Here is a 12,972-nt window from a genome sequence, read left to right on the forward strand (position 1 = left end):
AAGGCACCCATAGAAGGAGCTACAGAAACAGAGTTTGGAACTGAGATGAAAGGATGGACCATCTAGAGACTGCCCAACCCGGGGATCCATCCCATAATCAGCCTCCAAACACTGACACCATTGCATACACTAGCAAGATTTTGCTGAAAGGACCCTGATATAGCTGTGTCTTGTGAGACTATGCCGGGGCCTGGCAAACACAGAAGTGGATGCTCACAGTCAGCTATTGGATGGATCACAGGGTCCCCCATGGAGGAAATGGAGGAAGTACCCAGGGAGCGGGGTATCTGCAACCCTATAGGTGGAACAACAATATGAACTAACCAGTACACCACCCCCCGGGGGGGTTTGTGTCTCTAGCTGCATATGTATCAGAAGATGGCCTGGCTGGCCATCAGTGGAAAGAGAGGCCCATTGGTAGTGCTGACCTTATATGGGGAATACCAGGGCCAAGAGGTGGGAGTGGGTGGGTGGAGGAGTGGGTGTGGGAGGGTGTGGGGGCCTTTTGGGATAGCATTGGAAATGTAAATGAAATAAATACCTAATAATAATACTAATATAATAAAGTATAATGCTTAAGTCTACAGAGAAAAAAAATTCCATGAAGTCTTTAAAAAAAAAAAAAAAAAATAGACCAGTCTAGTCTACAAAGGGTAGGTTTCCATCTTCATGGAATAATGAAATTAAAAGGGAAAATATAGAAATAAATTAAATGTATTTTGATAATTTGAAATTGAAGGAAAAAATCTATGTAAATGTCTTTAATCAAATAAGAATAGGCTGTAAATATCTGAAGAATAAATGTTAAAAGGTCTTTTACAAATACTTTGAGATCCACTGTAGTGCTTCAGGCAAAGAGTGTTGGGTGTTTAACCAAAAGGTCCCAAGAGGCAATTGTGTTACTGCCCTGGGATCATAAAGAATGCTGAGAGAGATCTGGGCAGTGTGAATAAGGAGATAGATTTACCCAGGGATTCCTGTCTCCAGTGCCCCACACTAGATCTGAAGTTACCACACCCTGGAAACTGACAACTAATAAGCATATTTACTTTTTAAGAATAATAGTATACATGGCATTCTGTTGAGTTCTGAGATTAGAAAGAAGAAACCTTGGATTTAAATTCTGAATTAACCACTGTATGAAACCTTATTCTCTATGTTTAGGCTATGTCATTTTCAAAGTGAAGACATAGCCTCTCCCATTTAAGGTTGACAAATACAGTCATAGCACATGTGTCTTTCTGTGAAGTAAACACGTCATAGCATGCATGGTCCCAGAACTGTCCAGTTCTGAAGCAAACAGGGTAAACAAAGCCCAGCATGGTACACCACTTCATTGTTTTTCTCATAGTGACCGGTAGAAATAGGGACCAACCAGCCCAACAAACAACATTACACATGTAGGAAGCACCACTCACGTGCTGCAGATGAGTTTGGTATCGTTCAGTCATCTGCTCCGAAACAGTTCATGGAAGCGGAAAGAGGAAACCATCACCCTGCTTTGTGAGCAGTCCTCGCCATATGCAGAGAATATCAAAAGTGAGTCCATCCTAAACACCAGGATGAAGAGACTGGGGGAGTCTATCTTCCATGGTACCCACTTAAAGGGATGATACCTCCATGCCTCTAACTCTAATTCCTTCATCCTTCCTCAGCATCTTCCTTTGCATTACCCTGACTTCCTCTGGGCCATATCTCCAAGGTTCAGCAACTATAGATGTGGATCTGATCATTTTTCTTTCATTTTTTTTAAAGATTAAGTTTTATGTATATGAGTACATGGTAGCTGTCTTCAGACACACCAGAAGAGGGCATCTGATCCCATTACAGATGGTTGTGAGCCACCATGTGGTTGCTGGGAATTGAGGTCAGGACCTCTGGAAGAGCAGTCAGTGCCCTTAACCACTGAGCCATTTTTCCAGTCTGGATGTGATCATTTTCAATGTTCCCTTTTTCCCCCCTCTCCATTACTGCTTTCAACATTTAAATCTTTATTGTTTATTATATTAAAGTACACAGAAAATTTAAAAAAATGCCTGAGTGTACTAGGTACTATAAAATCTCTATTTTTAGCTTCTTATCTGCTTTTAATATTTCTACAATCATTGGTATTATGCCTAGTTCGTGAATAGAGAAAAAAAATCACATAAATGAGAGAAAAACATATAGTGCTGAAGAAAGATGAGTCTTTAACTTAAAATGACATATTAAGAGAAAGGAATGAGAATGGAATAAGGGAATACATACACACACAAGATCAAAGTGGCATGCAACATTTTAGTCTGTTTTTGCTAAAAACGAAGATGTAAGATCTACTGTGTATGAGAAATGTCTTTTGAAGTACGGAAGAGTTGGGGATCTCTTGTCTAAACATCTGGAAGCAGAAGGCTTTCTACTTTCCAGGTTGTCAGATTTAGCAACACTTGTATAGATTTTATGGCATCCTTAATCAGAAAACCAGAAATCCAAAATGCATCTGAAATTTTTTGGTCATCATATAAGTACTTCAAATTTTTCCTATTTTGAACCAGGCATGGTGGCACATATCTATAATCCCAACAGGTAAGAGACTGGGGCTGGGAAGACCATAAGTTAGAGACCAACCTAGGCTATATAGTGATATCCTGATTCAGAGAAAGACATTTCAAATTTTGAATTTACAAATTAGAAAATGTTCTGCCCATAATCTCATTATTATGATATTTTAGTTTATTGTTTCAGGGATATTTAAGGTACTAATACCTTTTGTAAAAGAAATGTTTATCTGAAATTGTAAAATCTTTCATATCATGAACTTTGGATTTTGATATTTCTACCGAATTTAATCAAATTTTCTTTCCTTGCATTGCTCTTAAACAGCTTTCCTCCTGAGAGCTGGGTGTATCCTGTCTCTGACTCATTCCACCCAATCCCTCTCTAACTCTCATTTTCTCTATCCCTCAATTAGACTCCATGTTTGGGATTAAAGGTGTGTACAAAGGGGTTCCAGCCAGCCAGGAGGATTAAAGGCGTATACTAAGGACGTGTCTGCTTTCTGTCCAGATCACAGAGACCTTGAAGGTCTTCAGATGAGATCAGAATAGCCGTGTTGATGGATTAAAAATCCTCTACAGATGCTCATTACAGAAAATATATTTTATGATAGACTTTGGGTCAAAGATAGACAATCCTTATGCCAAAAGAACAGTGTTAGTTTGGCAACTGATTGTTGATTCAAATCAGAAGTGGAGTCATTATACTTTCAGGTCATAAAGAATGAATAAGGGTGGCCGGGCAGTGGTGGCTCATGCCTGTAATATCAGCACTTGGGAGGCAGAGGCAGGTGGATTTCTGAGTTCAAGACCAGTCTGGTCTACAGAGTGAGTTCCAGGACAGCCAGGACTGCACAGAGAAACCCTGTCTCGAAAACCAAAAAAAAAAAAAAAAGGGTAACTTCTTCCTCTTTTTTTTTTTTTTGTAGAACATGATTTTAATATTTTTAACTGTTGATATTCAACAAGCAGAATAGTTATTTTAAGATATACTTTGTTGTTATATCTCCCTTTCCATTTCTGATTTTATTAATTTGGATACTGTCTCTGTGCTCTCTAGTTAGTCTGGCTAAGGGTTTTCTCAGAGAACCAGCTCCTGGTTTTGTTGATTCTTTGTATAGTTCTTTTTGTTTCTATTTGGTTTGATTCTTTCCTGCTGTCTGCTTCTCTTGGGTTTATTTGCTTCTTTTTGTTCTAGAACTTTCAGGTGTGCTGTCAAGCTGCTAGTGTTAGCTCTCTTCAGTTTCTTTTTGGAGGCACTCAGAGCTGTGAGTTTTCCTCCTATCACTGCTTTCATTGTGTGCTCAAGGAACTTACATGGGTTACTACTCCCAAGAGGAGTACAGCATTCAGGAAACATTGACTCTGCAGCAGGGAGTTAACAGGAGCACAGCATAAATCAGGACTGGAACAGTGAGTGGTCACAGGAAGGAAGCGGCAGGCTAAAAAGCGCCCTCTGTAAGCATCCCCGAAGAGGTCTGATTTAATTTTGTTCATGTATTTATTTAGCTAGGAGCTTGGGTGGAACTTTCCTCCAACAGGGCCTATTGGCCTACTTCTAAGTGCTGAGAGAAAGGGTACCAGCCCACTTGGAAGAGCCCCAGTTGGGAACTCATCAGGAAAGCTGTATTAATACCATAGTGCTACTCTGTAGAATAGTCCGAGGAACTCTGTGATCTTTTGGAGGTGGCAATGGTGACCAACCAAAAGAGACTAAAATCCGAATCCTTTAATTTTTCTTCCTAATCAAGTAGCACAATTTCCTTTTGGAAGATCGTTTTTCATAGACATGGTATTTTTCTAAAATCCCATTTTCTCTCTATTAGAGAGAATCGCATGAAATATTGTAAATATTTTCTAGAGCCTGTTTAATTTCAGGCGTCATGGGGAAAGGTGCAGACAAAGTCACCTTGTTTCTTGTCATGGAAATGACCACCTTGTTCTAACTCATGGCCTTTACATTGTTTTCTCTTGAAAAAAAAAAAAAAAACTGCCTAGAGGACAGTCATCTCTGCTCAGGACAGCAAGAACAAGTCATTCGCCTTTGAACCTTTTTCCATATTAGGATCATGTAAGGCACCTCAGGGAAATAGGCTAATCCAAAGTGGTGATGGGTGGTTTGGGAGAAAGGACTCATTGTCTTCCATGGTTTTCCAGAGACAGGCTAAGTGTCAAAGTCCATAGCGGGCTCGCTAAAGCCAAGGGCAGACTTTACACAGACCAACTGTGTGAGAGGAAACCATGCAAACAAACCCCATTAGACAAGCTTCTCTGGATGCCAATGTGACCTTAGAAAAACAGTCGTCACCTGAGTGTCTCCATCTTTTATCTTCGACAAGCTAATAATCCTCATGAAGATGTGTGTGCCTCAACTCTCGGGTCGAAGTGTGTATATTATATAGTGTTGAGATCATTGTTGAAGCAAAAATCAGAATAGTATGATGAAGTACCATTTACAACCTTGAATTAAGCTGAAAAGAGACTTGTAGAGAAAGTCTGAGAGAATAAGACCCAACTATGAAAAGGAGGCTGTGTGTTGGCTGCTCGGCTCTCTGCTACTGCCCTGCTGGGTGTGGTTGTACACACCTGTAAAAGCAGAGCTCAGGAAGTGGGGACAATGGGTTTCAGTTGATGAATGATTAGCTCTGTTGATTTGTGCCATCAAATGATAGTTGATAATGCAGTACTTCGAGGCAACAGCATTTAGGGGAGAGCACCTATTTGTTGCAAATCTGGGAGCAGAAGAGAGAGAGAAGGGAGGCAACGGCCCCAATAACCTGATTCAAAGGCCTTTTAATATTTATTCAAACTCAGTATTTCTCTCACTCCATTTGTGAACTCACCAATTGACAAATAGACATGGCAGGGGGATTCTGGCAAATGAATAGTGTATGTTGTTCCCCACCTGGGACATGCTACTTCCAAATTGCTCTTGTGAAGGTTTGGGGGTGATCTAGAGCCGGGTACACTAGAGGGTAAAAAAGAGGATTGTGCTTCCACACGCAAAAATTCAGTAACACACCAGTGGTCTCCTAAACTTTTTTATGTTTGATTCTTATGCTTACTTTAATGCCTTTTTAGGGTTTGCTGAAGATGTCCTTTTTCAAATCAGATAATCAACCAATTGACACCAGGTGACATTTTTTGCATGTGTATTTTAAATCCAGATACTACAGTGAGTTATGTTCAAACAAGATAAAAAGACAGATGTTTGCCTACAATGAGACTTATGTCATAGGCAAATATGATGAATCCTGTTTCTATCCTGCCCTCTTCAGAAAAATTTTACCAATGCAGCCCCTGGCTCCAGTGATCCTCTTTCCATGGGCTAGTTGTTTCTTACAACCACACACTAGAACAATGAAACTTGGCATGGTGGGCAATGGATGCAAGGACTCAGGAAGGTAGGACAAGAGGACTACACATATGAAGCTGGCATAAGCTGCACAGCAAAACCCTACTAAGAAAGGAAGAGGAAACAGAGAATAAGAAAGCGAACAAAGTGGGGAGGAAGGAGGAGAGGAAGGGGAAGGAGGAAGAAGAGCCAGTTTCTCATATACCTAAGACTGTGTAGCCTAATGGTTAATGCTTGAGGATCTGGTGTTAGACTGAGTCTATGCCTACCACTTGTTCACTATGAATTGTGGGCAAGCATTTTAATCTACCTGTGGCTCTGTCTCCTCGATAATAAAAGCAAGGCTCTGTGGGGTAGAAATTCTCAGAAGGTTTCCTTCTGAGAAGATGCCACGAGTTGAATACTCAGAACACTTGCTAACTGTTAAATTATCAAAAATAATAGCTAGATGTGTATAACAGTCTGTGGATAACAGACTGTTCCCAAACTAGTAGGAGATGAATGAATATATGGCCATCTAAGGGTAAAAGACCCTGAAAATCATTCCACAAATTTTTAACACAGGGTCATAATGGCTCAGCATCTTGCCTGAGGTCAGGCAGGTGGTCAGCTGCCACACCAGTACCCAGCTCTCTGCCACAATGTCATTGAGAGAATGCACAAGAACTCAAACATGACCCTTTACTTACATATATGTCATAGGGATAGATGATTTTTACTAACAGAGTGTTAAAGATCTACCTGCATATGTCAGGTCTATTACGAGAACAAGACAAGGTTCTAACAATCACACCCCTGTAAAAGACTTCAAAGTGGCCTTTGTTAATGAAAAATAATGGCCCAGGGTACCAGGCCACTAGAGCAGAGCTAGAAGACATCACTGCAGATGTTCACATTGCCAGGTCCTACTGAGCATCTAGCCTAGCCCACCCTGGCTGCAGGAGGAGAGCATGTTGGACAAGCTGTGGAGACCCCAGAAATGAATCGTTTCCCAAGGCCACCACTTGGCACTGGTGTCAGGTCAACTTACCATGCCCATATCAATCTGCTTCACAATCTCTCCTTCACTGGCAACCCCACCCCTCTCAGGGTGCTTGCACTTTCAGCAGAAAGCTTACCTCCATCACACACACACACACACACACACACACACACACACACACACTTCTCATAGATGTTCTCAATGCTCCAAGGACAGCTCCACACTTCCCAGCACTTGAACCTTTGCCATACTTTGCCTTGCTCCTAGATGCTGTCTCAGCCCTACGACCCCTTCCCACCACCACCCCTAAAACAAACTAACAACCCCTCCACCAGTACAGGGGAATGCCAGGGCCAAGAAATGGGAGTGGGTGGGTAGGAGAGCAGGGCAGGGTGGAGGGAGGGTATAGGGAAGTTTCAGGATAGCATTTGAAATGTAAATAAAAATAATATCTAATAAAACAGATTCCATAAACTGAAAAAAAAAAAAAAGAAAGAAAGAAATGGCACTGTTTCCATGAAACCAGCCTACATTCAGACGGCCTTCTCTACCGTATGCACTCCAAAACCTTTTCCATCTAAGGCCCCCACCAGTTCTTCTTTGCTGTCCGTTCATGAAGCTTTTTCTTTGACAACCTTGCATCATGCCTTGGCTAGCAAGTTTGCGGAACTGAATAAATCCTGGTTTCTAGGAGGGAAGTCGGAATGCTATTGAAGAAATGCACAGAAGCTGGGGAAGAAGGCAATAAGGAATGAATGCCAGGCTAACCTAATACTTGGCAGGCTTTAACTCAACACTCTAGACCTCATCAGTATGTATGATTGCTTATTATTAACACATTAAAAGGAGAAAATTGGGGAACAGCGCTTTACCCAAGCTCTACTGTGAAACTGTGAATGGGTCAAGACGAGCTAACTCTCATTGCCTCTTTGCAATAATACGCTTCTAACCCGGCATTTCTAAATCCTCTGAAACTGTTCTACCTTTGTGGACCAAAACATGCTCTAAAAGTAATCATTTCTGCTCTAAATTCCCAACTGGTGCTTTAAGAGCCAGAAGTTAAAGATCTATTTGAGTCAAATCTTCCCCAAACAGTAAACAGCATGCAACAGAACTCTGAACTTCAGAACATTACTCAGGCAGAAGGAACCATAGATGTTTCAGAAGGAATGGGCCTTGAGCCACCAGCAGGTCAGTATTTTCCATCACCTCATTGCTAAATCCTGACGTATAAAGTAGAACTATCTGTAAGCGCACACGTATAATAAACACCGTGGATATTGTTTTTGATGGAACAACAGGTTAAGTGTGTAATTATAGGACTGCAGACACACAGAGAGGTCTACCACTTATTTAATTATTTTGTTAGTAACCTAAGAGGAATTTAGATCTCCCTCTTTGAGATATGATATTGGCACTTTGAACTACAAACTTAAGTGAAGGATCCAGTAAGTCCTTTATGAGATTCAAGTTTTAAATAATTTGTCAAACTTTGTGTTAATTCTAAATACACCAGAGAGTTTTCTCAGTCATCCATCAAAATAGAGAGTGGAGGACAGGAGGGGGAGGAGGAGGAAGAAGAGCAAGAGGACGAAGAAGAGTTAGAAGAAGGAAAAGGAGAAGGAGGAGAAGAGGAAGAGGAGGAGGAGGAGGAAGAAGAAAGAGGAGGAGGAGGGAGGAAAAGAAAGGATGAGAAGAAGGAGAAGAATAACTTTAGGATGAAGAAAGGTTTACAAAACACCAGTCAAAATTTTGTTCCCAAGAAATCTTATAAGAGCACCAACTCTCCAACCCTCATCAATTTTAAAATGCAAACCAAACATTTCCCCAAAAACAGAAAAGAAAGAAGCCTGATATCCTTACAGTCTTTCCCAGCGTGAGATGTTTTTCTCCCCTTAACAAACACAAGTCTGGCGAGAAGGGCAAAGACACAGGCTAGAGAGCTCAGCAGGACAAGGAGGAAGATGTCCCCAAGTCTCCAGAACTTACCAGGCTTGTCCTGTTTACGCACACCTTACTCTCCCCACTTTTGTCAGTTAAGATCAGAAGGCAGCTGAGCTTTGGTTGCTGTTTCTGTTCTTTTGATCTCAAAGCCCCATGAAAATTAAACTGTGTTGAATGTGATGTGGCCTCGCCTCACATGGGGGCAGGGGGAGAAAAAGATTCAAGGGTAGGTTGCTGATTGCTTCTTGGGGAAAAAAACATTTAAGTAGTAAGTGGCTAGCAGGAGGCTACGTGGGGGACGTGCCTTGCGGGTGGCAGGCCTGGAAGAGGCCCACAAACTTTCTCAGCACAGCTGTCCAGATGTGCTTCATCTGGTTTCCCCGGTGGGGCACTGACTGGGGCTGCAGTTGGAGGCAAAGCCTCCTCTCTGATTGCCGATTGGTGGAGCAGCCCGCCACTCCTGCGGGCTCAATCTGCCTCCACCCACTGGGCCGCTCGCATCCTAGAAAGGAACTTAGCTGGGCGCGCTGTGCAGTCGCTGATGTGGCACTGCGTGGCAGTGGGGTCTGGGGTGGGGTGGTTGGAAGGGTCGCTAGAACTCAGAGTTTGCCCCTGCCCTTGGTCCGTGAGGGCAGGCCTTGTAAGGGAATAGTTTGTTTAAACAGGGGGATCGCTATCCTTTGGGAGAAGAATCAGGATGAGTAGCTTAAGGGGCCAGGCATTTCCAAATAGAAGGGGTTGGAGAAGTACCGTACCCACGCCTTCAAATGGGCGGTCCAGTCCCACCTCAAAGATTTTCTATCCACACCTTCTCTGGCAAGAGAAAAGTGGATGTCTTGAGAGCGCTATTTTGGGAAATAAAGGTTCAGGAATAATGAACCTTTTAGTAAGACTAATCAGAAATGTGGTCGTTTCTGTGAAGAAGCCCTGGGTGGGTGCTAAAAAAAAAAAAAAAAAAAAAAAAAAGCTTAAATGTAAATAAAGAAAATGTCCAATAAAAAGAAAAAGAAAGAAAAGGGGGAAAATGTTTGAGGATCTTTTACAGCTGAAAGGAGTAATGGTTGGGAAGACATCATGAACTCTCATTTTGATCTTTGAGGACTGCAGAATTGCACCAAACATGTTTTGATTGTATATGAAGTCATTCGTGTCCTGTGGTCAGCTTTTAGAATCATCTGTGATCAATGGGGCACATTCTGTCATGGGAAGCTGCTTCACAATGGGCTGGTCATCGAGGAAGGATTAGCTAGCTTTTCATACATTACCTTCAACAGACGTCACGTTTGTTGACTGCTAGGACAGGCTCCTCACAAAAGACAAAAAGATTGCTTCCGCTTGCAGGAATGTAGATTCAAGTTTCTCATGGCTATACATAACTGGCCCTCTTGGACTTCTACAGAAGCCAGAAGGAAGAGGCTCTGGAAGGCTGACAGAAGTTAGACCCACTAGAAATCCCAGCATTCAGGGGACCACATTATGGTGCGGCCATAGCCTTTGCTTCTAATCCACTGACACTGAAGATGTCAGTCTGGACCTAGAATGTCCCCAGAGGACATGTATTAAAGCCTGAGAAAGTGGAACCATTAATGTCAAGACAAGATAGGAAGAAGTTAGACCACTGTGAAGCGTTATCTTTTTTTTCTTTTATTTTTCTTTTTTAAAATATTTTAACTTATTCACTTTACTTACTGCCCCCCACTCTCAGTCATCTCCTCTCACAATCCTTCCCCCATCCTTGCTCCCCTTCTACTCTGAGCAGGTGGAACCCCCCCCCCAGTGTCCCCCAACCCTAGCATTTCAAGTCTCTGCATGCCCTAGATGCTTCCTCTCCTACTGAGGCCAGACAAGGCAGCCCAGCTACAACATAATCCACATACAGGCAACAGCTTTTGGTATAACTCCCATTCTAGTTGTTTGGGACCCAGATGAATAACAAGCTGCACATCTATTACATATGAACAGGAAAGCCTAGGTCCAGCCCATGTATGTTCTTTGGTTGATTGTTCAGACTCTGAGAGCCCCCAAGGGTTCAGGTTAGTTGACTCTGTTGGTCTTCCTGTGGATTTTCTATCCCCCTAGGGGCCACAATCTTTCCTCCTATTCGTCCATAAGAGTCTCCAAGCTCCATCCAAAGTTTGACTGTGGCAGAGCATGGTCTTAAAGGATGTATTTGGCCCCCAGCCATTTCCTGTTTCTCTTTGCTGACTAGCCACAAGCAGACTTCCTCTACCATGAGTTTCAGCCATGGTAGTCTGCCTCATCATAGGTCCAAAAGTGACTAAGGCTGAAAGCTCTGGAACTTTAAGCCAAACAAACTTTTCCTACTTTAAGTTGTTTATTTTGTCATGGTAAAGGAAAGGCTGACTGCAGAGTAACTAAAATGCAAACAAGTATAGAAACATACAAATGTCTGTCTTTGTCCTTGAGGTGGGTTTCCTGTATGCAGCAAAATATTGGGTCCTGTTTATGTAGCCAGTCTGCTAGTCTACGTCTTTTTGTTGGGAAATTGAGTCCATTGATTGTAAGAGAGATTAAGGAAAAGTAATTGTTGCTTCCTTTTATTTTTGTTGTTAGAGTTAGGATTCTGTTCTTGCGGCTATCTTCTTTTAGGTTTGTTGAAGGATTACTCTCTTGCTTTTTCTAGGGTGTAATTTCCCTCCTTGTGTTGGAGTTTTCCCTTAATTATTCTTTGAAGGGCTGGATTCATGGATAAATATTATGTAAATTTGGTTTTGTCACAGAATACTTTGGTTTCTCCATCTATGGTAATTGAGAGTTTTGTTGGGTATAGTAGCCTGGGCTGGCATTTGTGTTCTCTTAGGGTCTGTATAACATCTGTCCAGTATCTTCTGGCTTTCGTAGTCTCTGGTGAGAAGTCGGATGTAATTCTAATAGGCCTGCCTTTATATGTTACTTGATCTTTTTCCCTTACTGCTTTTAATATTCTATCTTTATTTAGAGCATTTGTTGTTCTGATTATTACGTGTCAGGAGGAATTTCTTTTCTGGTCCAGTCTATTTGTAGTTCTGTAGGCTTCTTGTATGTTCATGGGCATCTCTTTCTTTAGGTTTGGGAAGTTTTCTTCTATAATTTTGTTGAAGATATTTACTGGTCCATTAAGTTGAAAGTCTTCATTCTCATCTATACCTATTATCCTTAGGTTTGGTCTGCTCATTGTGTCCTGGATTTCCTGGATGGTTTGTATTAGGATCTTTTTGTGTTTTGTATTTTCTTTGATTGTGGTGTCCATGTTTTCTGTGGAATCTTCTGCACCTGAGATTCCCTCTTCCATCTCTTGTATTCTTTTGCTGATGCTCGCATCTATGGTTCCTGATTTCTTTCCTAGGATTTCTATCTCCAGAGTTGTCTCCCTTTGGTTTTTCTTTATTGTTTCTACTTCCATTTCTAGATCTACCTCAAAGTAAAAGTCTGGAAAACAATTTTCCAAGCAAATGGTCCCAAAAAACAAGATGGAGTAGCCATTTTAATATTGAATAAAATCAACTTCCAACCCAAAGTTACCAAAAAAGACAAGGAGGGGCATTTCATACTCATCAAAGGTAAAATCTTCCAAGATGAACTCTCAATTCTGAATATCTATGCTCCAAATGCAAGGGCATCCACATACATTAAAGAAACTATAGTAAAGCTCAACGCACACATTGCACCTCACACAATAATAATGGGAGACTTTAACACCCCACTCTCATCAATGGACAGATCCTGGAAACAGAAACTAAACAGAGACACATTGAAACTACCAGAAGTTATGAAACAAATGGATTTAACAGATATCTACAGAACATTTTATCCTAAAACAAAAGGATATACCTTCTTCTCACCACCTCATGGTACCCTTTCCAAAATAGACCATATAGTTGGTCATTAGCCCAGAAACTTAGAATACCCAACATACAATTTGCAAAACACTTGAAACTCAAGAAGAAGGAAGACAAAAGTGTGGGTACTTTGTTTCTTCTTAGAATGGGGAACAAAATACCCATGGAAGGAGTTACAGAGACAAAGTTTGAAGCTGAGACAGAAGGAAGGACCATCCAGAGACTGCCCCACCCGGGGATCCATCCCATATAAAACCACCAAACCCAGACACTATTGCATATGCCAGAAAGATTTTGCTGAAAGGACCCTGATATAGCTAT

General features: G+C 41.6%; 1 protein-coding gene across 1 annotated transcript in view; it reads right to left on the bottom strand.

Annotated features, from left to right (window-relative positions):
- Tmem45a (transmembrane protein 45A) overlaps window positions 1-9,205 on the bottom strand; it is a 79,066-nt gene extending 69,861 nt beyond the window's left edge. Inside the window, exon 1 of the mRNA XM_021185518.1 lies at window positions 8,858-9,205. The gene's annotated coding sequence lies outside the window, so the exon portion shown is untranslated. The remainder of the gene's footprint in view (window positions 1-8,857) is intronic.
- Between the last annotated feature and the right edge of the window lie 3,767 nt (window positions 9,206-12,972).

The sequence above is a fragment of the Mus caroli genome, chromosome 16 (assembly GCF_900094665.2).
Source record: "Mus caroli chromosome 16, CAROLI_EIJ_v1.1, whole genome shotgun sequence".
In the NCBI taxonomy this organism is placed as follows: Eukaryota; Metazoa; Chordata; class Mammalia; order Rodentia; family Muridae; genus Mus; species Mus caroli.